General features: G+C 51.9%; 1 long non-coding RNA gene and 1 pseudogene across 1 annotated transcript in view; both read right to left on the bottom strand.

Annotated features, from left to right (window-relative positions):
• LOC137629738 (uncharacterized) overlaps positions 1–23,450 on the bottom strand; it is an 86,480-nt gene that overhangs the window by 42,981 nt on the left and 20,049 nt on the right. The gene's annotated exons all lie outside the window — the stretch shown is intronic.
• LOC137629885 (5S ribosomal RNA) lies at positions 12,855–12,973 on the bottom strand (annotated as a pseudogene).

The raw sequence follows: 23,450 nt of genomic DNA, 5'->3' as shown, positions 1-23,450 counted from the left end.
GGTCACGTCCTGCAGGAAGCGGGCTGCGAAGGTCATTAGACACTTCCAGACTCCAGCTTGTAGCACCTGCGTCACAGAGTAGTTCTACTCGAAGGCGAGGGACGTTGCGATGTATCCGACATCGTGCTGTAGGGCGACGTGACGGGGGAGGATCTGGATTCAGGTCGAGATGAATGTCCTTGAGTCCGAGCTGAAGAGGTATACTGGTGACTCTCCCGTGTCCTCCCTGTGCTCCCAAACCGGCTTGCACGTGAGGACAAACTGCAGCTGTTCTCAAAGATAACCCCTCGATTCCTTTACTGGCAAGAATGAGAAGGTCTGGGTCATCTGGTGACTCTCCCCTGTGTCCTCCCTGTGCTCCCAAACCGGCTTGCACGTGAGGACAAACTGCAGCTGTTCTCAAAGATAACCCCTCGATTCCTTTACTGGCAAGAAGGAGAAGGTCTGGGTCATCTGATACAGAACGGAGACTCAAAATCTTGAAGGAGTCGAACCGAAGGTCCGGGACTCCAAGATTCTGAGTCTAGAAAACAACTCCGGAGCGAACCTGAATGTTGCCTTCCCCTATTCTCTTGAAAGGGCGGAGTCGTACAAGACCATGAAGACTGCTTACACACTGGCCGAGGCCAGAGTGAGCAGGAGCACCGTCCCCCAAGACGGAATACGATCAGAGGCCTGACGTAATGGTTCCTGAAAAGATCTCTTAAGGGACTAAAGAGTCCGAACCATGCTTCATGGAGGAGGTCTCACTCCGACTGGGGGCAGGACGTTCGCAGCTTCGCATGAGCGAAGAAAGGTCCAGCGGGAAGGAAAAAGTCTATTCCTTTCAGCCTGAAGGCCAGGGAAAGGCTGAACGATAGGCTTCACTGCCGAGAGCGGAAAAGTTTCCTCCTACCGAAAAGCAATAACTCCGTTATTGCTGGAGAAGAGGCCTCAAGGGAAAACGTATATCTCCCACGACACCAACCACAGAAGACTCTCCACTTGGCCTGGTAGACCCCTGCGGATGACTATTGCAGGTGACGCGACCTCCGCTCCGCGACTGTAGCGGGTTGTCTCTTCTTGAGGAGGCGGCGTAGTGTCTCCAGGCGTGAAGCCGAAGCGATGCAACGGCTCGTGAAAGATGTTGTAGTGTGGTTGTTTGAGTAGCCTGTGTCGTGGAAGAAGCTCTCCCGGGAGTTCCGTCAGGGGAAGCAGAGGGTCCGGAAACCGTTCTGCGTATAGTCACAGCGGAGCTCTCAGGGCCACCGGAAAGCATCTTGCCAAAGAGTCTTGGGGTCTGAGACTGGGGGGAAGAACAGCGGAAGCTTGAAGTTCCAGGCTGTCGTGATCAGGTCCCCCAGGCCAGGACTTGCTGGTTACTATAGGCCAAAGACCCACAGGTACTCTCTATCTGTGAGGCTCTGCTCAGATAGTTGGAGAGAACATTCCTCTGCCCGGAATAAGCGAGCCGATAGTGGTATTGAGAGGACCTCGGATCATCTCAGTATCCCTACTGCAAGATGCGAAAGTATGAAATTATGAAAATGCGCCTCCCTGCTGGTTGGAATACACCAGTACCATGAAGTTGTCGCGCACGGAGCGACTCGGCAGGATCTGTAGAGGGGCCAGACTACGGCCCCTAAACCTGCCTGAAGGATGGGGAGGTACCCTTCAGGTCCTGACCATAGGCCTGAACCGGAACATCCCCCCCCCCTTTTCTTTGACGAGTCCGAGAACAGCATCAAATGTGGGGAAAGGACGAGAATATCCACTCCCATGCAAGAGGTTCCATAGGTCAACACCCATTGCCGGTCTAAACGTTCCCCTGGTCCCATAGGGACCAGAAAGTCTGGTTAATCGTTGCTTGGATACCACAGGAACTTGGGCCACCTCACAGGGAACTTATCCTGAGGCGACCGTTCGGAACTAGACGGGTCAGTGAGGAAAAGAGACCCAGGATAGGGCTGAAAGCTCTCCTTGGCTGAGAACAGGTACTGCGACTCTCCTCAGCCTTGCCACAGTCAACTGAAGGGAAGGCTCGGAGAAGGAGTCAATATCATGGCTAGATACTCCAGATGTTGAGGCAGAAGTAGAGAAGGCTCCTAGCAAATTACCATGATCCCTCACCCTTGGTAAAGACCCGGAAGCTTGTCCCAGTGTTGAAGAAGGTCGAACCCGAGCCTACCGGAGTTGACCAGACCTCCAAAAAGCGAAGGAGGCGGAAGCCTGCTCCTGAGCGGCCATGAGGAAAGCAGGGAGAGTTCTCTGGAGAAAAACCTGCAATGCCGCAGCGGGATCGCCACACCGCATCTTAAGCAGGAACACCTGTAGTCTAAGCTGAATTCCAAGAGCTTCCTGGATGATGGATGGAATGGAACCTGGAAGTACCCGTCCTTCCGATCCAGGGCCTAAGGAGTCCTGCAGTCTCGTTACCAGTCTGATCGACTCTGTTGTTCCACGCTGGACGAAGTTTGTTCGACAAACTTGATCAGAGCTGAGAGGTCGACGACGGAACTCCCGTCTCAGATGCTTTCCCTAAAGAAAGGATCGACTGAAGAAGCCGGGGGGGAAGCCGTCGACGACCCTATGGAGGACCTTCTCCTAAGGCATGGATCCTTCTGCCGAACGGGCAAACCTCTTGCCGACCCCATGGCATAGAGGCTCAGTGACACTGGATTCGCTGACAGTGAAGGAGAGATGGTAAGAGCGAGGCGCGATATCCTTGGCTGATCTCGGAGATTGTGCAGGAATCAGCATCGGGAGGCTGTTATCCGGACGAGTAACCTTAGGCATCCCCCCAGCGTGAGACCTGCAAGGGGGATTGCCAATCCTAGAGTTTGTGAACTCTGCCGCTCCCTATAGGATTATGCCTCCCCGGGAGAGCCTCCCGTGCTACCTGTCCCTGACAGGAGGGGACTGCTATTGTACACCTTGTCTTAGCTGCCGTAGCCGGTTCCGATAACTTAGGCTGACGAGGCTGAATGAAGAGGTGTCAGAGGCCTGCAGGGTCTGGAAGTAAGCGCCTTGGAGGAGTGACAACGGAATTTGACTTCCTCCGCACAACAGCTGTCCATTTCTCTGTCCTTGGGCTCAAAACAAGCTCTTCCCAAGGATGGAAGAGTGTCTGAGCTTGTCGACATTCACGGATGAGACACCCGAGAGGAAGTCCTTGGACACTGCGTCTAGATGCTCCAACATCGAGGTTGCCCGCAAGTTCGAAACTTGGCGACGGAACGCAAAGGTGCTTAAGCCCGAGAGGAGGAAAGTACCCATGATCTTCCTGGGGCTTCCTAGTACAAAACCTCGGGTCACAACCGAGGAGGGAAAGGCCTGGTAACCCCCTTCCACGAGAGGTGAAGAGGAAGGGCTAAACCAGTCACCCCTTGCCCCGACGGAGAAATCTCGAAAGGAAAACTCCCTGGCAAGACCCTTCCAGGGAATGACGAAGAGAAAGGACTAACCCAGGTTCTGGAAAGAAGAATGTAGCACAGACCTCCCTGAAGATTCTTCCTGCTCTAGCACGAGCCATGCTCTGCGTTTACGGGGTGAAGACCGTGTTCTGGAAATACGCGCTCCAGAAGACTCGCCAGGCTGGCCGTGTTGCGAAACCCGGACGGGAATCGCGGTCGCAATCGCCCTAGCGCTCACACGATGGTAAATCAATGGTTCGCGCGTGGCCGAACGTGGAAGCGCCCGTGCGCGGGCATGCAGGAGCGGAGACGAAAGTGCGCGAGGGAGCGCAAAAGGAGGGCGGGCGTGGTTGGAAGGGCGAGAGCTGGCGGTCGGAATCCGATAGTTCACAGGCGAGCGATGACACGTAGGCAAGTGATGGCTTACTGCAGGAATCGAGCTGGCACTTGCGCAATGGAACACCATTGGTTCGCGCGCGGGCGAACATTGGTGCGCATGTGCGCGGGTGTGCATGCGCGTGGGCGCGCGGGCCTGTGGGCGTGTGGTCGTGTAGGAACGTGGGCGCGCGGGCCTGTGGGCGTGTGGTCGTGTAGGAACGTGGGCGCGCGGCCGAGCGCAGGTGGTCGGGAGACCGATGGCGCGTAGGCGGGCGATGGCGCGTTGACGAGTGATGGCGCGTCTTGGCGAGCAATGGCCCGTAGGCGACTGAAGGCGCGTTGGCAAGCAATGGCGCGTTGGCAAGCGACGGCGCGTTGGTGAGCGGTGGTGTATTAACAAAACGCTAGCGCGCAGGCGAAGAATCGCGTGGGTGCAGAATTGCGCGGGCGCGTAGGAGATCGCTGACGCGTAAGAAACTAGGGACGGTTGACGGCGAGCACTGATGCGAGCTGTCAATCAGGCGATCCTGGACGTTCAGGAAAAACCGTTGGCGCCCATTGGTGCGTGACAGGAAACGGCGCGCAGATGTGCGCTGGCGATTTGAAGAAAGCTGGCGCACAGAAGGACAGAAGTAAAGGTGAGCTCTGGCGAGCAGGAGGAAGATCTACGGCAAGACTCAGCTACCGAAGATCGTGGTCCACAGCAGGCGAGCGCTAGATTGCTACTGATGGTGTCCAAGGAACCTGTAACGCGTGGAAGATCGATAGCGAGCAGGCGATCGATGGTGTGTTGGTGAACGCCGGCGTGTAGACAAGCGATGGCGCATTGGCGATGGTGTCCAGGGAACCTGTAACGCGTGGAAGATCGATAGCGAGCAGGCGATCGATGGTGTGTTGGTGAACGCCGGCGTGTAGACAAGCAATGGCGCGTTGGCGCATGGTGGTGCTTGCGCGCAGGCGAAAGATCACGTGGGCGGTCAGGAGATCACCGATGTTCAGGGGATCGCTGACGCGCTGGGGATTGTTGACGCGCAAGAGATCGCTGCCGCGTCTGTGGTCGCTGGCGAGCTGGAGATCGCTGGCGAGCAGAAGGGCGACGCGTGGAATCCTGTACGTACAGTAGCTTTAGAAGCACGCGTAGGCTACCGCGAGTGTTGCTGCGCTGGATCAGGTCGGATCGCGAGGGCGAGGAGAGAGGAGTCCTTGTCCAAGACCTGAACCGAAGTTCCAGGTCGCGAAGGCGAACGTGGGCGCACAGGGCGCGTATCAGGAACTGGGAGCGCAAGTGCGCTCTGACGGGCAGGAGATCTAGAGCGCTCAGGAGACTGATGGCACGCAGGGCGCACAACAGGAACAGCAGGATGTTCGGAGTCCTCAGGAGAGCGCTGGCGAGCAGAGGGGCGATGATCATCAGGAGAGCGCTGACGACCAGGAGCGCGCTAGCGATCAGGAGAACGCTGACGACCAGGAGAGCGCCTGTGCGCTAACACTGCAGAAGGGCGTGCAGGGGAACCTTGATGCGCAAGGGAAGCACCCACACCGTGGGAGGCAACCCTTTGCCCCGAAGGGACCGTTGCCCGTCGGATGACGAGGTTAGACTGCTGTCCATCTACACCAGGGGCGGAAGGTCTGGAAGGCGACGAGGAGAAGATTCAAAAAGGCGCCTCTTAGCACCCTTTTAGGGAGACGGGAGGCCCTTACGACGTAGCGGACGGTGAGCCTTACGGCGAAGGCGGCCAACAGCAACAACAGCAGAAGAGTCCTCCGAAGAGGAGTCTCTATGAGTGTCCTCCCTCGCGAATGAGAGAGAAAAACTTCGTAGAAGAGACGGGTCAGCCAGTGACCTAAAAAGAGCACTCCTCCGAAGAGGGGCTCCTGCAGTTGCCCAGCCCCTTGAGCGCAACTGCAGGTGCGACCGCTCAGCACCAAGAGCATAGTTGCACTAAAAAAAGGCAAGAGGAGATCCCCCCAAAGGGAAAAAAAACTCAAGTCTGGACAGGAAAACTTCCCTCGGAAGGAAAGTTACCCACCCATCCAAGGAGGCAAGCCTCCAGAGTGTTCTAAAATGAACTAAAGAGCTGTCAGTCGTCACGAGAGTACTTCCAGGAGAAGGAGACACGCCCCTGACGAAGATCTATAGGGGAGGCAGCAACAGCAGATTCCCCAGGCCTCAACAAGACAGCTCACTCCGTTCTCACATTACAGAAACGAACTACTGTAGATCGTTAACTGTGAAAAATAAAAACAAAAAACATTAGTTAACATTCATTTCCCCGAGAAGACTCCGAAGAGGAATCCCGAGGGAAAAGAACACAAGAATTACACAACAGGCACGTGGCTTCACAACCACTTACACTCACGGAAGGAGAGCTGTAACACACACAGAATTATAACAATTATAATTATGTAATTATGTAATTTAAAAATGAATGAACACTAAATAAAGAACGAAAACCCTGAAAGGAATCGTTCTACAAAAGCTGAAAACCCAACAAATACAATTAGATTCCCAAACTAATTGAGACACTGTACGGAGTAGCAACCCCACCCACCCGGGAAGGAAGCTACTCAGACGTAGTAAAGGTAAAACATAGTAAAAGGTGAACGACCTCAAAAGAGAGAAAGAGAAAGACCGAGGTCAAACTCGATCGCGACCCATGAAATTACACCGTGGTGGCCTAACTGCCGAGGGCTCCATGGAGATATCGTACACTACACACACAAGCACAAACTCTGAAAAGGAAACTTACTGATTTCTATACTCAAATATATACATAAACACAAAAAAATGTTTACATATATATTGAGTAAAAGAAAAGTAAGTGATTAATAAAGACAAAACAAATAATGGCTGCCAAGCGAGGACGAAGACAGGCACGTCTGTCCATCGTCCGAGCCAAAAGTGAAGTGGGACATTTCACCGGTGTGTGAGAGAGGGAGGGGTAGCAAGCTACCCCTCCCCCTACCCCTGCTAACTAGCGCGGGGTAGCGGGGTAGTAAACCCTCGTTAAAATCTAATGGCGCGTCAATTTCAGCTACGCCGAAAGTAAACCCAATGTAAATAGCGTGATTTGTATTTCGGTTACGGAACAAACAGGAACGGGGCGTGTAACAGGAGCAGGGCGCGATACTGGAGCGTCGTGCGTGATCGTATCGGTAGCAAGCTCGTGCGGTCTAGAGGGAGAGCCCAGAGGCGGCCGTGAGCGCCCGTGCGCTGACTTGGAAGACTCTTGGGCGACGCGATGAGCTGTAGCGATGCGTGGTCGCATTGGTGAGCGCGTGGGCGCTGGTACAGGAACTACACACAGACGCGTATCGCGTGTCTCCCTAGGTGGGCGCGATGGATCTACGGTAACGCGCGGGCGCGTTGGTGTGCGCGTGAGCGCTGGAACTGGAACCGCGCGTGGGTGCGTGTCGCGCTTTTCCCCCGAGGGGCGCGACGAGTCCGCAGGAACCTGAGGGCGCCTGTGCGCCAACTCAGGAACCTCCTGGACCACGCGCGATGAAACAGGAACTGGGGGGCGCCGAGGCGCTGGAGGGCGCGTGGGCGTAGGTGGCCACTGGGGCGGACGTGTAGGCGCCATATCAGGAACTGGGCGCGTGTGCGCAGGTGAGCGCGGTGGCGCTATATCAGGAGCAGGGCACGTATGCGCAGTTGGGCGCTTGCGCGCTACTTCAGCAACTGCTGGAGGGTGACGTGGCGCCGAAGGGCGTGGGCGCGCAGGGGGACCCTGGCGCGTGGCAGGAACAGAGGCGCAAACGCCTAAGGGTGAGCGCCGAGGCGCTATGTCAGGATCAGCAGGAACAACAGCAGGCGGGCGCGCAGGTGGTGCCTGGCACTCAGAGGCGAGAGGCGCAGTTTCGCGCTCAAGTCCCTGTAGCCCCGAAGGGCCTGGAGACTGCACAGGGGCAGAATCAGGTGGCGCGTAAAGCGCATCAGGATCCTTAGATATAGATGGTCTGGGTGACAGGTCACAAAGTCCCGAAGGACGACCATCCTCCGAAGGGGATCGCGAACGATCCTCGGAGAGGTCTAGGTTGGTAGCTGGCAGGACAGGAGAACGGCGAGTCATCTCCTCCGCAGAGGACTGTGGTGACGACGAGCCGAAGAGGCGCCTCTTAACCCCTTTGAAGGGGGAAGGAAGGCCTCTACGGCGAAGGGGAGGAAGAGCCCTCCGCCTTATACGCCCATGAGGGGCCGTGGGATCAGCAGGCTGACCATCGATGGGCCTCCGAAGAGGAGTCTCTATAAGTGAACTCCCCCGAGAGGGAGTATCACTAGCAGGAGAGACCGTGGGACTAAGCTCCTCCCTCGAAGGATGTTCAGAGGGGGAGTCAGAGCCTTCCGCTACCGCAGCCACAGGAACGGGCGTTTGGCCAGACCCACGGGATGTTTCCGACACAACAACGTCAACCACAGACAGAGGATCTATGTCCGCTGAAGTTGACAATTGTTCGGCGGCCGCACCCCGTTTGATCATGTCAAACAGAGCTTCCTTGGAGGGCGAACCCTGCAGCCCCAAGGAAGCCCAAAGCTGAAATAGATCATCATTAGATACAACTACCGCCTCCAAGGGGGAAGGGGCAGCCGCCTCGTTATGGGAGGCAACGACCTCTCCCTCACCCCGGGATCGGTTAATAACATTAACAACATTACGGTCTACGCTACCACTCGCCGGCCTCTTACGGGAGCTTCGGAGGAGGAAAGGGCGACGGAAGAAGACCTGGGATTTTCTCTCTTTCGAGAAGCCTCCGAAGGAGAAAGATCCCTTTTAGCCGCCTTCTTACGTCGCCGGGCAAACCTCTCCCACTGGGAGGTAGACCACTCCCTACACTCAATACACACGTTAGACCTATCACACCGTTGGCCCCTACACTAAGGGCATAAGGGGTGAGGATCCGTGTCCAAGGCCGACATAAAGGTCCCACAAGGGAGGCCGGGAATCCCAGGGCACGTACGCATGACTAGTAATAGAGGCCAACTTCACACACACACTGAAAAGAAAAAGCAAACAAGATTATGGCAGTCAACAAAGAGGAGAGCGCTGACAGGTCTGCCGTCTCTCTGAGCCAAAAGTAAAGTGAGCTATTCACCGGTGTGTGTGAGGGGGGGAGGGGTAGCTAGCTACCCCTCCCTAACCCCCCCCCCCCCCCCCGCTAACTAGCGGTGGGGTAGGAAACCCTCGTTAAAACTTTATGGCTCGTCATCGGCTGCGCCGAAGTAATTACCCCATGTAAATAGCGTGGTTTGTATTTCAGTTACGGAACAAATCCCTTTTAGCCTTCTTCTTGCGTCGCCGGGCAAACCTCTCCCACTGGGAGGTAGACCACTCCCTACACTCGATACATATGTTAGACCTATCACACCGTTGGCCCCTACACTGAGGGCATAAGGAGTGAGGATCAGTGTCCAAGGCCGACATAAAGGTATCACAAGGGCGGCCAGCTTGTCCAGGGCACGTACGCATGATGAAAGAATAGAGGCCAACTTCAAACATACGCTGAAAGAAAAGAAAAATAGATTATGGCAGTCAAAAACGGAGGAGAGCGCAGACAGGTCTGTCGTCTCTCCGAGCCAAAAGTAAAGTGAAGCACTCACTATGTGTGTGAGGGGGGGAGGGGTAGCAAGCTACCCCTCCCTACCACCCCGCTAACTAGCGGAGGGGTAGTTAACCCTCGTTAACATTCTTATGTCTCGTCATTTCAGCTACGCCGAAGTAATTACCCCAAGTAAATAGCGTGGTTTGTATTTCAGTTACGGTGTAGTGGTTTGCGGACTGTGGCCAGAGGTAGCACCCGAACTACCTAGTGTCCGAATGCCGACCACAACCCGACGTTCACTACCTGTACATAACAAATATACAATGGTGTAATACCCAAAAAAACCTAAGTAACAGGTCAAGAGAACGGAGCTCTGAGCACCACTCATTGATTTATACTGGGCAAGGGGACCCAGCTTGAATCTTGTTTTTTATCTTACCTTTAATTGGGCTAGCTGGATTATAAATAAAGGTACTGTATAAGAACATTAGGTGAAAGGGAATATTATAATTAATAACGGAACACAGTGTGGGAGGAAAGAATTATGATAAATTACTGTACTTATGAGCTTCAAAAAACAGCAGTGGAGGAGAAGACACCGTGGTGAGAGGTTCTGAAATGAAATGCTGTATACATAAAAAACAAGGAAAAAAATGACAAATTCGAAGATAATTTGTATTTTTCCTAACCATACAAACCTTAGCTATTTACATTGGGTTTACCTTTAAGCGTAGCTGAAATGGCGAGCCATTAGAATTTAACGAGGGTGTTTTACCCCCACGCTAGTTAGCGGGGGGGGGGGGGGGGGGGGGGGAGGAGTGGTAGCCAGCTACCCCTCCCCCTCTCGCACACCGGTGAATTGCTTCACTTTGAGGTAGGACTTGTCTTGGGGGACAGGGCTGGCGGGCAAATATATGTAAATAGCTAAGGTTTGTATGGTTAGGAAAAATACAAATTATCTTCGAATTTGTCATTTGTTCCGTAACCGAAATACAAACCACGCTATTTACATTGGGTGACTTACCTCTTAGGAAGGGTGGAAAGTCCCCAGCCATACTGGCTTTGACTTTACCCGGGAACTCAGAATCCGAGTGAGTCGCACTCGAGAAAAGGAGTCCCTGCACCTTACAAGTTCCTTGCTCCGCAAGGAACTGTGTGGCCTACATAAGCTTGTGTGTGAAGGAAGAAGTGTGACCCGTCCTAGGCAGTTGACCTGGAGTTCCAGAAGGAACTCTGGGTTAGGACGTTCCCAATACCACCTCGTCAGGGTATGGGGGACACGACAGTATTGACTCAATACTCAGAACACAAGGAAGCATGGTTTACCTGCAGAGGTTTGAGGTCAGCTATGCAGAGACCAGGATGCTGTTTCCCAGAAGAGGGGATAATGAAGAAAGAAGTAAGGGCCAGACATACTTCTTTCGTTCAAGCAGACTAAAACCTGATAACAATGCCCTCAACCTTCTGCTACCTGTCCAAAAAGGAGCCTGAGGTTAGACCAGCGGTTGTGTAGCCACCACAGAGCGATAGAAACGTATCGATACTCCTGTGGGTCACGTCCTGCAGGAAGCGGGCTGCGAAGGTCATTAGACGCTTCCAGACTCCAGCTTGTAGCACCTGCGTCACAGAGTAGTATTGCTCGAAGGCGAGGGACGTTGCGATGTATCCGACATCGTGCTGTAGGGAGACGGGGGAGGGTCTGGATTCAGGTCGAGATGAATGTCCTTGAGTCCGAGCTGAAGAGGTATACTGGTGACTCTCCCCCATGTCCTTCTTGTGCTCCCAACCCGGCTGCACGTGAGGACAAACTGCAGCTGTTCCCAAAGATAACCCCTTGATTCCTTTATTGGCATGAAGGAGAAGGTTTTGGGTCATCTGATACAGAATGGTGACTCGAAATCTTGAAGGAATTGGACCGAAGGGCCGGGACCCCAAGATTCTGAGTCTAGCCAACACCGTAGGAGCGAACCTGAATGTTGCCTTCCCCCAATCCTTAGAAAGGGAGGAGTCGTACGAGACCAAGAAGATTGCTTACACACTGGCCGCGGCAGAGTGAGCAGGAGACCCAAGACGAAATACGATCAGAGGCCTGACGTAAAGGGTCTTGAGAAGATCTTTTAAGGGACTAAAAAGTCCGAACCATGCTCCATGTTGGAGGTCTCACTACGACGGGGGCAGGGACGTTCGCAGCTTTGCATGAGCGAGGAAAGGTCCAGCGGGAAGGAAAAAGTTTATTCCTTTCATCCTGAAGGTCAGGGAAAGGTTGAGCGACAGGCTTCACTGCCGAGTTTCCTCCCGCCGAAAAGCAATAAGTTCGTTATTGCTGGAGAAGAGGCCTCAAGGGAAAACGTATATCTCCCACGACACCAACCACAGAAGACTCTCCACTTCGCCTGGTAGACCCCTGCGGATGACTATCGCAGGTGAAGCGACCACCGCCCGCGACTGTAGCGGGTTGTCTCTTCTTGAGGAGGAGGCGTAGTGTCTCCAGGCGTGAAGCCGAAGCGATGCCCCGGCTCGTGAAAGATGATGCAGTGTGGTTGTTTGAGAAGCCTGTGCCGTGGGAGAAGCTCTCCCGGGAGTTCCGTCAAGGGAAGCAGAGGGTCCGGAAACCGTTCTGCGTATAGTCCCAGTGGAGCTCTCAGGGCCATTGAAAGGTTGACAGACAACCTGGTCTTGTTGAGACCCATTCTCAACAGACAACAAAGGAGGGAAGACGCAGGCGTCGGTGTTGTCCCACCATCATTGGAATGCATCTTGCCAAAGAGTCTTGGGGTCTGAGACTGGGGGGAAAAACAGCGGAAGCTTGAGGTTCTAAGCTGTCGCGATCAGGTCCCCCAGGCCAGGACTTGCTGGTTACTAAAGGCCAAAGACCCCCAGGTAACTCTATCTATGAGGCTCTGCTCAGATAGTTGGAGAGAACATTCCTCTGCCTGGAATGAGCGAGCCGATAGTGGTATTGAGAGGATCTCAGATCATCTCAGTATCTCTACTGCAAGATGCGAAGGTATGAAAATGCGTCCCTTGCTGGTTGGAACACGCCAGTACCATGAAGTCGTCGCGCACGGAGCGACTTGGCAGGAGCTGTAGGATCTGTAGAGGAGCCAGACTACGGCCCCTAAGCCTGCCTGAATGATGGAGAGGTGTCCTTCAGGTCCTGACCATAGGCCTGAACCGGAACATGCCCCCCCCCCATTTTCTTTGACGAGTCCGAGAACAGCATAAAAATGTGGGGAAAGGACAAGAATATCCCCTCCCATCAAGAGGTTCCATATGTCAACACCCATTGCAGGTCTAATCGTTCCGCTGGTCCCATAGGGGCCAGAAAGTCCGGTAAATCGTTGCTTTGAAACCACCGGAACTTGGGCCGCCCCACAGGGAACTTATCCTGAGGCGACCGTTCGAGACCTTAGACGGGTCAATGAGGAAAAGAGACCTAGGAAACGTTCCAAGGTAGGGCTGAAAGCTCTGCTCAACTGAGAACAGGTACTGCGACTCTCCTCAGCCTTGCCACAGTCAACTGAAGGGAAGGCTCGGAGGAGGAGGCAACAGCATCTAGAGTCCCCAGGCGGTCACCCATCCAAGTACCGACCAGACCCGACGTTGCTTAACCTCGCTGGACGGACGAGAAGCGGGGTTTCCAACGTGGTAAGGCCGTTGACTCAATATCATGGCTAGATACTCCAGATTTTGAGGCAGAAGTAGAGAAGGCTCCTAGCAAATTACCATAATCCCTCACTCATGGTAAGGATCCGGAAGCTTGTCCCGGCGTCGAAGAAGGTCGAACCCGAGCTTACCAGAGTTGACCAGATCTCCAAAAGGCGAAGGAGGCGGAAGCCTGCTTCTGAGCGGCCATGAGGAAAGCAGGGAGAGTTCTCTGGGGAAAAACCTGCGATGCCACGGCGGGATCGCCACACCGCATCTTAAGCAGGAACACCTGTAGTCTAGGCTGAATTCCCAGAGCTTCCTGGAATATGGATGGAATGAAAACTGAAAGTACCCGTCCTTCCGATCCAGGGCCTAAGGAGTCCTGTCGCCTCGTTACCAGTCTGATCGATTCTGCTGTTCCACGCTGGACGAAGTTTGTTCGACAAACTTGATCAGAGCTGAGAGGTCGACTACGGAATTCCCGTCTCAGATGCTTTCCTACGAGAAAGGATCGACTGAAGAAGCCGGGGAGTGAAGCCGTCGATGATCCTATGGAGGACCTTCTCCTAAGGCATGGATCATTCTGCCCAAACGGGCAAAACTCTTGCCGACCCCATGGCATAGAGGTTCAGTGGCACTGAATTCGCTGACAGAGATGGCAGGCGCCATATCCTTGGCTGATCACGGAGATCGTGCAGGAATCGGCATCGGGAAGCTGTTATCCGGATGAGTAACCTTAGGCATCCTCCCAGCGTGGGACCTGCAAGGGGGGGGTTGCCAATCCTAGAGTTTGTGAACTCTGCCGCTCCCTCTAGGATTATGCCCCCCCCGGGAGAGCCTCCCGTGCTACCTGTTCCTGACAGGAGGGGACTGCTATTGGACACCTAGTCTTAGTTGCCGTAGCCGGTCCGATAACTTAGGCCGACAAGGCTGAAAGAAAGAGGCGCTGGAGGCCTGCAGGGTCTGGAAGAAAGCGCCTTGGAGGAGTGAAAACGGAAGTCGACTTCCTCCGCACAATCACTGTCTATGTCTCTGTCCTTGGGCACAAACAAGCTCTTCCCAAGGATGGAAGGGTGTCTGAGTTTGTCGACATCCACGGATGAGACACCCGAGAGGAAGTCCTCGGTCATTGCGTCCAGATGGTCCAACATCGAGCTTGCCCGCAAGTTCGAAATTTGGCGACGAAACGCCAAGGTGCTTGAGCCCGAGAGGAGGAAAGTACCCATGATCTTCCTGGAGCTTCCTTGTACAAAACCTCGGGTCGCAACCGAGGAGGGAAAGGACCTGGTAAGCCCCTTTCACGAGATGGAGAAGAGGAAGGGGTAAACCAGTCACCCCTTGGCCGACGGAGAAATCTCGAACGGAAAGCTCCCTAGCAAAACCCCTCCAGGGAATGACGGGGAAGGGCTAACCCAGGTTCTGGAAAGAAGAATGTTGCTCAGACCTCCCTGAAGATCCTTCCTGCTCAAGCATGTGCCATGCTCTGCGTTTACGGGGTGAGGCCGTGTTCTGGAAATGCGCTCCAGAAGACTCGCCAGGCTGGCCATGTTGCGAAACCCCTACGGGAATCGCAGTCACAATCGCCCTGGCGCTCGCGCGATGGTAAATCAATGGTTTGTGCGTGGCCGAACGTGGAAGCGCCCATGCGCGGGCACGCAGGAACGCAAACAAAAGTGCGCGAAGGAGCGCAGGAGGAGGGCGAGCGTGGTAGGAAGGGCAAGAGCTGGTGGTCGGCGAGCGATGACCCGTAGGCAAGCAATGGATACTGCAGGAATCAAGCCGATGTTCGCGCGACGGAACACCGCCGGTCGGCGCGACGGGGACACCGCCGGTCCGCGCGACGGGGACACCGCCGGTCCGCGCGACGGGGACAACGCCGGTCGGCGCGACGGGGACAACGCCGGTCGGCGCGACGGGGACACCGCCGGTCGGCGCGACGGGGACACCGCCGGTCGGCGCGACGGGGACACCGCCGGTCGGCGCGACGGGGACACCGCCGGTCGGCGCGACGGGGACACCGCCGGTCGGCGCGACGGGGACACCGCCGGTCGGCGCGACGGGGACACCGCCGGTCGGCGCGACGGGGACACCGCCGGTCGGCGCGACGGGGACACCGCCGGTCGGCGCGACGGGGACACCGCCGGTCCGCGCGACGGGGACACCGCCAGTCCGCGCGACGGGGACACCGCCGGTCCGCGCGACGGGGACACCGCCGGTCCGCGCGACGGAACACCGCCGGTCCGGGCGACGGAACACCGCCGGTCCGCGCGACGGAACACAGTTGGTTCACGCGCGGGCGAACATTGGAGCGCATGAGCGTAGGCGCGCGGGCACGTGGGCGTGCGGTCGCGCGGGTGAGCGCAGGCAGTCGGGAGACCGATGGCACGTAGGCGGGCGATGGCGCGTTGGCGAGCGATGGCCCGTATGCGAGTGAAGGCGCGTTGGCAAGCGATGGCGCGTCGGCAAGCGATGGCGCGTCGGCAAGCGACGGTGCGTCGGCGAGCGGTGGTGCGTTAACAAAACGCTAGTGCGCAGGCGAAGAATCGCGCGGGCGCGTAAGCGATCGCTAACGCGTAAGAGACTAGTGATAGTTAGCGCGCATCGCGCTAACAGAAGGCGCGCAGGTGCATCAGGAAGGTGCATCAGGAAGGTGAGCGCTGAAGCAAGTTGTTAATCAGGCGATCCTAGACGGTCAGAAAAAAAAAACCGTTGACGCCCATTGGTGCGTGGCAAAAAAGGGCGCGCAGATGTGCGCTGGCGATTGAAGAAAGCTGGCGCACAGAAGGACAGAAGTAAAGGTGAGCGCTGGCGAGCAGGAGGAAGATCTACGGCAAGACTCAGCTACCGGAGATCGTGGTCCACAGCAGGCGAGCGCTAGATCGCTACTGGTGGTGGCCAAGGGAACTGACACACGTGGCAGATCGATGGCGATCGTTGACGCGTAGGAGATCGCTGACGAGCAGGCGAACGTTGACGCGCCTGTGGTCGCTGGCGAGCAGAAGGCACCGCGTGGAAGCCTGTGCGTAGAAAAAGAGTTCTGGTCCAAGACCTGAACCGAAGTTCTAGATCGCGAGGGCACACAGGGCGCGTAACAGGAACCAACAGGAACAGCAGAGATGATCATCAGGAGAGCGCTGACGAACAGGGGAGCGCTGGCGAACAGGAGAGCGCTGGCGATCAGGAAAGCGCTGATGAGCAGGAGAGCGCCTGTGCGCTGACACTGAGCAGGAGAGAACACTGCAGAAGGGCGCGCAGGGGAACCCTGACACGCAAGGGAAGAACCCCCGTGGGAGGCAACCCTTTGCCCCGAAGGGATCGTTGTCCGTCGGGAGACTGATGTCCGTCGGAAGACCGTTGTCTGTCTGTCGGGAGACTGATGTCCGTCGGAAAACCGTTGTACGTCGATGAAGACCGTTGCCCGTCGGAAGACGAGGTCAGACTGCATACGGAGATTCAAAAAGGCGCCTCTAGCACCTTTATAGGGAGATGGGAGGCCCTTACGACGTAGCAGACGGTGAGCCTTACGGCGAAGGCGGCCAACAGCAACAACAGCAGAAGAGTCCTCTGAAGAGGAGTCTCTATGAGTGTACTCTCGCGAACGAAAGAGAAACACTTCGTAGAAGACGGGTCAGCCAGTGACCTAAAAGGAGCAATCCTCCGAAGAGGGGCTCCTGCAGTTGCCCAGCCCCTTGAGCGTAACTGCAGGTGCGACCGCTCAGCACCAAGAGCATAGTCCCACGAAAAAAAGGCAAGAGAAGAACCCCCCAAAAGGGAAAAAACTCAAGCCTGGACAGGAAAAACTTCCCTCGGAAGGAAAGTTACCCACCCAAGGAGGCGAGCCTCCTGAGAGTTCTAAAATGAACTGGAGAGCTGTCAATCGTCACGGGAGTACTTCCAGGAGAAGGAGACACGCCCCTGACGAAGATCTATAGGGGAGGCAGCAACAGCCGAATCCCCAGGCCTCAACAAGACAGCTCACTCCGTTCTCACATTACAGAAACGAACTAGATCGGTAACTGTGAAAAATAAAACAAAAATCATTAGTTAACATTCATTCCCCCGGGAAGGCTCCGAAGAGGAATCCCGAGGGAAAGGAGAACAAGAATTACACAACAGGCACAAGCCCCCACAACCACTTACACTCACGGAAGGAGAGCTGTAACCAACACAGAATTATAACAATTATAATTATGTAACTATGTAATTATGTAATTTAAAAATGAATGAACACTAAAGAACGAAAACCCCGAAAGGAATCGTTCTACAAGCTGAAAAATCAACAAATACAATTAGATTCATAAACTAATTGAGACAAAACGTACGGCGTAGCAACCCCCCCACATGGGAAGGAAGCTACAAAGGCGTAGTAAAAGTAATCGTAGTAAAAGGGGTGAACGACCTCAAGAGAGAGAGAGAGAGAGAGAGAGAGAGAGAGAGAGAGAAAGACCGAAGTCAAACTCGATCGCGACCCATGAAATTACACCGTGGTGGCCTAACTGCCGAGGGCTCCACGGAGATATCGTACACTACACACACAAGCACAAACTCTGAAAAGGAAATTTACTGATTTCTATACTCAAATATATACATAAACATGAGAAAATGTTTACATATATATTGAGTAAAAGAAAAGTAAGTGAATAAGTAAAGACAAAACAAACAATGGCTGCCAAGCGAAGACAAAGACAGAGACGTCTGTCCATGTCCGAGCCAAAAGTGAAAGTGAAGCAATTCACCGGTGTGTGAGGGGGGGGAGGGGTAGCTAGCTACCACTCCCCTACCCCCCCCCCCCCCCTAACTAGCGCGGGGGTAATACACCCTCGTTAAATTCTAATGGCTCGCCATTTCAGCTACGCTAAAAGGTAAACCCAATGTAAATAGCGTGGTTTGTATTTCGGTTACGGAACAAATAAGAGTGAGTTCACGCCAAGACAGTTCCATTGCAAAACGGAGGAGAAAACTATGGATTATTTCTGGAAGACATCTTGGATGAGGTCTTCCCATTAGCAGTTTTTGATTTAACATTATTACCAGTAGGTTTCTTCACAGGTGGTCTTGTTATGTTGGGTTTTACATTTGTGTTTTTCTTTGTATTCTTTTTATCTATTTGTTGAGGTGGATGGTTGACCTCAACTTGAATTTCTGATTTATTCAGTTCATCTTCTGGTTCATTAGAAACATCAACAGACAAAACATCAAATTTATTTGAAGTCATAACCTTAACGTTTCTAATGGAGGGTGGAGAGAGAGATGGAGGTCTCTCTCTTTTACGATTAATAGATGGTGGGATTCGAGGTTTTTGCACCTTTCCCACAACAGGTGCATCAGGTAAGTTAGTCTTAAGTGGAACCTCCATCAGATCAGGCAAGGACATGGCCTGAGAGAGGTTTGTATTACAGTATTTTTTGTAATGGCGGCTGAAGGCTGTACAGCAATGGGCAATGACCTAGTGTTAATACACTGTGGTAAAGCCTCAGGAGGTAATATGGTTACCTCGTTATTTGACATTTTGTCAGATAGTATACTTTTTTTTTAGCTATTGGCAGCGCTAGGTTGGTTTGATTTTAATGCCTTAGCATATGTATTTGATTTATTTAATAGTCTTTTGGCATGGGTCACACTTATATGTTCTAAGTTTGATTTGTTGAGGGCAGCTTCCTCCAACTTATATAGCTCGCAGCTCTTGTCTGTGGATTTGTGATTCGAGCTGCAATTTAAACACCTGGCTCCAAGTGCACACTCTCCATGGTAAGATTTGGAGCAAATACCACACATCTTCTCATTTTTGCAAACTTTGGATGGGTGCCCAAATTTAAAACAATTAAAGCATTGCAATGGCTTCTGCTTGAAGGGTCTTACTTTAATCCTTTCGTTCTCGATAATAATATGAAAAGGTACATCAGCATCCTGGAACGTAAGGATTATCATTGATGTACCTGGGACTTTATGAACTTTCCATACATTTAATGGACACATGGCCAGTATCTCCTCCTCTGTAAAATCATATAGATCTCTGTTAAAAACTACGCCCCTTCCGTAGCTAAAATTTAGGTGGGGTTTGACTTCTAACTTAATGTCATCATTACTTATTTTCATATTGGACAATATTACCGACTGTGTACTGGATTTGGCATGGATAAGGAAACTATTTTTTCTGAAACGAGATATATCACCTGGTGCAATAGTTCCTACTTTTTTCTGAATAAATTTGCATATTTTAAAATAATTCCCTGTAACCCCGTTTGATTCAGCTATAAGCCACATCGGTGGTTTTGGATTTCTCTGGGAGGGCATTATTAAATCTGCGTCTTTTTCCAACCAATCGGCAGGCCTGTACACATCCAAATCTTTTGGTACCTTATCGCAGAGAGCAGCCGCGACATTCAAGTTATTAATTTTAATATTATTCAAGTTACTTATTGCACTAAATGCTTCGTCATAATTACTATAAGATATCCATGAATCCCAAGTTTCAGCTTCAAGTTTCATCCTTATTTCTTTTATGCATCCATAGCATTCAAATGCTTTACATAGATCGTCATAATTTGTCTCTATTGAAATTTGTGTAACATGAAGGATTCGAAGTTTCCTCGTGTTAACCAAATTACTTGATTTTGAAATATCAGTAGAATGGTCCTTTCCCGTTCCAAGGTCATCAACAGAGCTTTCCCTTATCACATTAGCAGAGGTCGTCAACAGTAGCGGGGGAGAGTCAGCGTATCCAGGGGATGGGGGTTCGTTCCTTAAAGAATCCATTAGACGAGAGAGAGAAAAGGGTTATTTTGATGTACCTGCTCAAGAATGTTAGGCCATCACACGTCGGAAAGGAAATTTGCACTCTCCACTATCGGCACAATGAGAGTATACTTCCCAGATGGTCCACTCCATACCCTACCCGAAGGATAGCATCAAAACAGATATAGAGGCACAGGTGTATGCTGAACCCGCCTGTTAGGACTGAGACCAAAAAATTATGGAATCATCCTCCCCATATCTATAATGACGGGCTTCCGGCCAAAAGCCGAGAGTCCTATCCCAAGCATTGGATCCCCCTGGATTGCGAAGACCCAACACTTGAGAATAGTTCCGCCAAAAAGGTCCAAACCATCTTCGGGATGGCTGAAATCATCCAATATTCTCACATATAGCTTTGAATGCAAACACCTCCCAACCGTGATACCTCCTCCCACTCATCAAAGCAGGCAACAATAAAGGATGTATGAACATCCTAGCCGGGGCTACAATGGATGTAAAAACATCCAAGCCATAGGAGAAAAAAAAAATAATAAATATATATGTACATAATATATACACATATATAATTAGGGAAATTTTACTCATAGAGTTTGGAAAACAAGACTAAAGAAAGTTTATGAAATTAGGATTAGGTCGAAGTAATATTGAGAAAAAGAAAAAGGTGAAAGATAGAAATTTAGATTCGAACTGGGGGAGCAATTTCCCCAAGTTCGAGAGCCCTCTTGCCCGTCACCAAGTTTCAGCACGGGAATGAAATGCCGTGCTGAAGCTCAATGACTTCATCAAGGCATTCTCTCATTAAGAGGGGCCTCCGAAGAGGAGTCTCTGGAGTGAACTCCCCCAAGGGGGAGAAGCACTTGCAGGAGAGACCGTGGCATCAGCTGCCGCCGAAGGGGACTGAGCCCTCAGCAACAACAGCAGAAGGAGACCTCCGAAGAGGAGTCTCTGTGGTGAACTCCCCCCCCCCCCCCCCCCCCCCCGGGGAAGAAACACTCGCAGGAGAGACCGTAGGGCTCAGCTGCCCCCCGAAGGGGACTGAGCCTTCAGCAACAACAGCAGAAGGAGTCCTCCGAAGAGGAGTCTCTATGAGTGTCCTTTCTCGCGAACGAGAGAGGAACACTTTGTAGAAGAGACTGAAGATGGAGCCCAAGGGCCGCAAGGTCTGCACGTGACCTAGGAGCCAGCCTCCGAAGAGGCGCTCCTGCAGCTGCTCAGCCCCTTGAGCGTAGCTGCAGGTGAGACCACTCAGCACCCAGAGCATAGTCGCACAAAAACTATGGTCCGAGAACGTAACCGCTCAGCCCCTTGAGCAAGGTTACAAAAGCGGTCGCTCAGCACCAAGAGCAAAACTGCCGGAGGACCAGGAACATATTATAATTATTAATGGTAAGAGAAGTTTCCCCCGAAAGGGGAAGAAACTCAAACCTGGGCAGGGAACCTCCCTCGGAAGGGAAGTTACCCACCCAAGGAGGCGAACCTCCTGAGGATACTAAGATGAACTGAAGAGCTGTCGGTTGTCTCGGGAGAACTACCAGGAGAAGGAGACACGCCCCTGACGAAGTCCTATAGAGGAGGCAGCAACAGCCGACTCCCCGAGTCCCAACAAGACAGCTCTGCTTCGTTGTCACATTAGGCAAACGGAAAAACAGATCGTTAACTGTGAAAATAAAAAGTAATTAGTTAACATTCATTCCCCCGGGAAGACTCCGAAGAGGAAAACCCGAGGGAAAAGAACACAAGAATTACATAACAGGCAAGAGCCCTCAACCCCACCTACACTCACGGGAAGGGGGAAGGGCGAGAACAGTAACAAAAACAGAATTATAACAATTATGATTATGCAATTCATTAAAGAATGTTCACTAAAAGTAAGAACGAAAAACCCCCGAAGGGAAACGTTCTAAAAAAAAAAACTGAAAAGTTAACAATACAATTAGATTTATAATCGAGATAAAAAGTACTGCGTAGCAACTCCACCCGAACGGAGGAGCAATCGTAGTACTGTATATAGAAAACGTAGTAAAAGGGTGAACGACCTCCAGAGAGAGAGAGAGACCGTAGTCAACTACACTCTCGCGTTCCTACGCTGAACCACACATTCCCCATAGGAAAAGAAGAGTAGCGGAGAAACAAATAATAATAAGTCCAGCGATGACGACTCCCCACGGCGCCCGTGGAAGAAGCCGACCGAAGGACCCAGGAAGAGATCGCGGTCCATGAAACTACATCGTAGTGGCCTGACTGCCGGCGGCTACACGGTGATATCATACACACACACACACACATACACACAGCACGAACACTGAAAAGGAAACTTACTGATTTCTATACTCAAATATATACATAAACATAAAAATATGTTTACATATATATATATATATATATATATATATATATATATATATATATATATATATATATGAGTTCAAGAAAAGTAAGTAATTAAGTAAAGACAAAACAATAAATGGCTGCCATGCGAGGACGGGAACAAAGACATCCGTTCGTCGTCCGAGCCAAAAGCGAAGTGAGTCAGTTCACCAGTGTGTGAGGGGGGAGGGGTAGCTAGCTACCCCTCCCCTACCCCTGCTAACTATCGCGGGGGTAGTTAACCCTCGTTAAAAATCTAATGGCTTGCCATTTCAGCTACGCCGAAAGTAATACCCTATGTAAATAGCGTGGTTTGTATTTCGGTTACGGAACAATTCTGATTTATTCAATTTATTTTCCAGTTCAATAGAAACATCAACAAACTTAATTTTAATGTTTCTAATGGATGGGGGTGAGAAAGATGGAGGTCTATCTCTTCTCCAATTAATAGATGGCAAGATTGTAGGTTTTTGCACCTTTCCCACTACAGGTGCATCAGGTAAACAAGTTTTGAGTGGAACCTTCATCAAATCAGGCAAGGACATGGCCTGAGAGAGGTTTGTACCCGTTTTAGTGATGGGGGACAAAGGCTGTACAGAGACGGGCCATGCCCTAGTGTTAATACAGTGGTAAAGCTTCAGGAGGTAATATGCTTATCATTCAGCATTATATCAGATGGTATATTTCCTTTTCTAGAGCTATTGGCAGGACTAGGTGGGTTCAATTTTAATGCCTTAGCATAGCTATTTGAAATATTTAATAGTCTCTTGGCATGTCCCACACTTATATGATCTAAATTAGATTGGTTAAGGGCAGCTGCTTCCAACTTATACAGCTTGCAGTTCATCTGTGGATTTATGATTCGAGTTACAATTTAAACACCTCTCTCAAAGTGCACATTCTCCATGGTACAATTTGGAGCAAATACCATATATTTTCTAACTTTTGCAAACTTTAGACAGGTGTCTAAATTTAAAACAATTAAAACTATCCCAATGCTGTTGCCAAATATGATATTTTCATTATAAAATAAATTTTTGAATATACTTACCCGGTGAATACATAAATAGCTGACGTCTCCGACGGCCCGACAGATTCCAAAAAACTCGCGAGCGATCGCCATGAAGGTTGCGGGTGTGCCCACCAGCGCCGACTATCGGCCAGATACCGCATATACTTCTCAACCACTCCAGTTCTCAGTCCGCTGGGTCTCTATCGGGGAGGAAGGGAGGGCCTTTAATATTATATATTCACTGGGTAAGTATATTCAAAAATTTATTTTATAATGAAAATATCATTTTTAAATATTAAACTTAGCCGGTGAATATATAAATAGCTGATTCACACCCATGGTGGTGGGTAGAGACC

This window comes from Palaemon carinicauda, chromosome 37, assembly GCF_036898095.1.
Source record: "Palaemon carinicauda isolate YSFRI2023 chromosome 37, ASM3689809v2, whole genome shotgun sequence".
NCBI classification, from domain to species: Eukaryota; Metazoa; Arthropoda; class Malacostraca; order Decapoda; family Palaemonidae; genus Palaemon; species Palaemon carinicauda.
This window is presented reverse-complemented; position numbering and strand designations above follow the sequence as displayed.